Genomic DNA, 4,814 nt, shown 5'->3' on the forward strand with positions numbered 1-4,814 from the left:
CCAGCCACTCGCGCGCTTTACGCACTTGTATTAACTCGTCGTGACTATGTATGCGCGCGCGCGCGTGTCTCATGGATGTATCATGTATACAGGGTGTCTGAAAATTATCAATTATTGAAAAAGAAGAAAATAAAGAATAGATTTAAAGAAGGCGCGTTTATACATAGACTACGCAGGGAAGAAATAAATTTTACATAAAAACATCTATTTATATTAAACTCTCTCAACTCTAAAACTCTCATATTAATAATAAAGTTATTATTTATAATCAATTTAAAGTTGTAACTATTAAACGCATAATTTTCTATTTTTAATGGAATTGAAGAAAAATTATTTTTTAATTATAATAATTATAATATTTTTTTAGTAATATTTTGTTTAAATTTGAGTTCAAATATATTTATTAACTTTTTCTACATTACCAACAATCGAGTTTAGGAAGTTTTATTTATTTAACACTGAATTTTCAATAATCGGTATTTTGCCAACGTTATGAGATAACTACAGAAGATAAATTAGAAGAAAACTTTATAAATAAAAGAAATGTAATAATGGTAATTATAATATTATATTATATCAAATTATTTAAAAATTTCAAGCACGTTACAGTAATAATTAATAATTCAAAACATAGAAGTAGAGTTTGGAAAATATGTAAATATTAATTAAAGTATTATAATTAAACTATTAAAAAAATGTTATTTACAATTTATATTAATATGATGAAGAACAATAAACATTTGTACATATATTATTATTTATTGGATTGTTCGAAAAGTTCGTGCCGATATTGAAGGAAAATTGAAATGCAGAAAATTTAAATTTTAGTATACATTTATTAAATTATATGGATTAGTTGGCACGAACTTTCCGGATAACCCAATATTATATATTATCATTTATAGGTAACAAATCAGAAATTTATTTTATTATCGATTAAAGACATATGTAGAGCAGCAACATTATTATTACATATTATTATTTTCAATATTCGAGACATTTTGTAAATCATAATGTAGTATTTTTTATTGTCTCATCTTTTTTGAACAATCTAATCTTTTATTAAAATTGATAATATTATATTTTGTCAATAATATTTTAATAGTTGATAATTTGTAATATTATTAAAAATAGAAAGGACCTTATATATGAATACATCATCTAAGAGAATCCTTTAAACGTGTGTGTAATACGAGTAATTGCTTTTTTTTTAAAAATTCCCAAATAAGTAAAGAAAATATTTATGTGTAATATTTTTTATCAAAGCTGTATTTAACGCTATTATATTACAGAATGTTTCTCTGATTGCTAATTATATCTTGTTCACTTATCTCTTTAATGGATATATTTAAATACGAGGAAAAAGAATAATTCGTGGAAACAAATGATTGGAAATTATTTTTTCCGATGTTATTATTTAACAAAATTATCTAAATAATGTACATAGTACAATTATCAAGTGGTATACATGATACAATAATCAAATGATAGGACATTTATGTAGTGCATAATTACATAAGTTTATTGGATTCCTGATGAGCGATGATTGCCAAATTTTGTTAAACTGGTTTTTTCTTCAATGTATATTATATACTGACTAGTCAAAAGATGTGATGATATTATAATACGAGAGAAGAAAGTATTATATTTCGTTGCTACTTTGACATCTCCAGGAAAGAATGTCTTGCGACATTGTTTGCTTCATTCTATAATCAAGAAAAATACATATTTGGACATTACAATCAATTTACTTCAATTTATGCAACAGTAATTACAAAATATTTTTTTCTCAAACATTTTTAATATTTTTATATTATTATATTACATCCAGAGTAGAATATTCTTCAAAACAAAAAATAAGAAAAGAATAAAAATGTGTGTGTATCCAGAAATGTTATGAGATGTATTTACCTCCTGCAAGGAAGTCACTAAAATCTTTCTGCATCCTCCGTTACGAGCAGGCTTATAACCTGGCGGACATTTCGGCTGTACCCGGTTTCTTGTGGGGAAAGTCAGTGGCCGTCCCTCGCACGCGAATACTAACATTATCGTCGCGAGAATCAGTAGAATTAAACGGGCGGGTGCCATTATTATGGACGATATTGAATCTCCTGATCACTTTCTCGAATTTCAAATTAAGAAGACAAAATCAGATAGATTGGCGTCAAATTTCTCTCCTTTTCCCTACATACGCGCTTGCAACATCAATATGCTAATAACTGGCTGCTACAACGATGGCGCATGTATTTATATACAACTTAGGCTCATCAGTGTGGTTTTCCGTCTCCGTCATAGTTAATTAGTGGTCAAAATCATATCCTGATTGCTTACGCAAAAGCATTAACTTGAAACTTCCGCACGATAATAAATTATTGTAATGATGTGCGCTATGCACATTCTGGATTTTATGCACACATTATCAATAAATCTTTTTTTATGACTCAGCGAAGATGTAGGCGATAGAAAAAAACTATAATACAAATCTGTGTGTTTAAAGTATTTTATTTATCTTACTCATGTTGTGATATCTATAGGTATATAACAGTTTTACATATTCACATATACCTGTCTATACATGAATATTTTAATTATTTATCTTATGTATATTTTATTTAAGGAAAAAGAATTATGTAAACAATTACATCATTTAGACCCGACAATTACATCATTTGCATCAACATTACTTTGATTTTAAGCGAGGCTTAAAACTCTTTTTGTCTCTGTCTCTTTTTGACTTAAAAATGAGACAGATAGAGTTTTAAGTCTCACTTAAAATCAAAATGTCATTGGTGCAACCTCGTATATATGATTAATAATCTTCTATATATTTGTGTGCGTGTGTGTTCAAAAAGAAATATAACTAATTTAATTTGATTTTATGAATATAATAAAAATATTCTATTTATTCCTTAATTTAAGTATATAAAAATTTAATACTCTATATTCTCACTTTGAATTTAATTGTTGTTATGCTTCATATAAAATGAGCCTATAGCCTATTTCTTGTTTAGGGATAAATATACTTTATCCCAAATAATTTAATTTGTAGTCTGTACATCTTAATTGCATTTCGAATGAAATTTATGATTGCCGATTCGATTCGATAAACTATAGATCTTACATAAATCATTAATTAAATACATCTCTCTCTCTCTCTCTCTCTCTCTCTCTCTCTCTCTCTCTCTTTAATTTTCATAAACCTACAGCAATGCCTGTTAGATATTTATTGCCAATGATTAGAATAATATTCTTATTTCCTCTTTAATCCTGTCAAGTCTTCTCTTTCCCAGAGATGTTTTCTTTCGTAAACAGAAATGGTCCAACTGTCTGCAACAAAAACCACAATCTTGTTTATTTTAATCTGTTTTACGCAGAGTTTTACATATAAGTTTTACACATCTCTCTATGGTTGGAAATAAGAGCTATATGATGTACGCAGAAATAGAACAGCCGCTATAAATAAAGATCTGAGCAATTTATTGCATATTTAAGTTTGACATGAGTATAAAAGGGATCGATACGAGGTGACGATTGTGTACGCATTTGATAGACGAGTAGGCTGGAATAGTTGATGAGTTGTACCAACTTCCGGCAAAGAAAATCAACCTTAAAGCGTTACACTTCGTCAGAATAAGTTTACGTCATGCTATAATCAACTAGGCATAAATGTGAACGTGTTTGACGTCAGAGCATTGTAGAAATCAAGCATTATTGGCGGACGTATATAAAATAAGAATGATGAGTTATATCTAATGTATACAATTTTATATATACATAGTATTTGTCGTTGATTACATACTGTGTAACATTATTTATAAAAATATTATTACTTGCTTATTTATTTATATATTTATTTATAATAATAGAATATACAATAAGTCTGATATACAATAAGTCTTTATTGACAACTTTGAATTGATTTTGCAATAAAAATCTTTATTGAAAAGATACATTTATAAACATAAGCGCAATAAATTTTGGAGTAATACTTCAAAAAGTGAAACATCAGCAATATAGTGTTGTTTATAAATCTACACTGAAAAGATGGTTTTGTTGAAGTAGAAATTTAGTTAGACATAGAGTTGAAAATAATTTTGTTTGGACCTTCTCAAAATAACTATGTTAAGATTGGTTGCTAGTATGTTAAAATTTTTTGTTATTAATGTTTAAGCGTTTTATATAATTATTTTAATAATCCAACAAAATTATTTTCAGCTCTATAGTTACAATTAAATTTTTAATACATTAGCAAAACTGTTCTTTTTGTGTAGACCTTAATAAAAATTAAATAATAAATAACATAATAAATAGAAAAGTTACACGATAGTAAGTAGACATTTCAGATTGTACGATCAATGAAGATAGAAATAATATTGTACATTGCTTGCGTCGTTGCAAATATGCGACGCAGTAATTGATGCTTTATTTGTAATGAAGAAAATTTCTGCTCCTTAAAGAGTCCCTTACCTAAAAGAGGTTTCGACAGCGATTTCCAACTTTGACTTTGTCCGGTGGACATTGTATAGGAACATTAATTATTGATCCAGCTTCGATTTTGTAACTATCGAAACGCAAAAAACGCTTTTCTTCTCGCGAGGCGCTCTTGTCGGTCGAGTGCGTACTCGACGTTAAGGTGAAAAATAACACTAATACGAACGTTACAGCCAATAAAAGCTTCATAGTTGCGTACATGACTGTAGTATACAGTGTGCAATCAACGACTGAAGCCTGTCCAGATCTCGCCTCTCAGTAACTTGCGCTCGCGTCGCGTCGTTTTCAATCTGTTGGAATTAATTGTATATTTGCATGATTCT

Source organism: Atta colombica, unplaced genomic scaffold, assembly GCF_001594045.1.
Source record: "Atta colombica isolate Treedump-2 unplaced genomic scaffold, Acol1.0 scaffold236, whole genome shotgun sequence".
In the NCBI taxonomy this organism is placed as follows: Eukaryota; Metazoa; Arthropoda; class Insecta; order Hymenoptera; family Formicidae; genus Atta; species Atta colombica.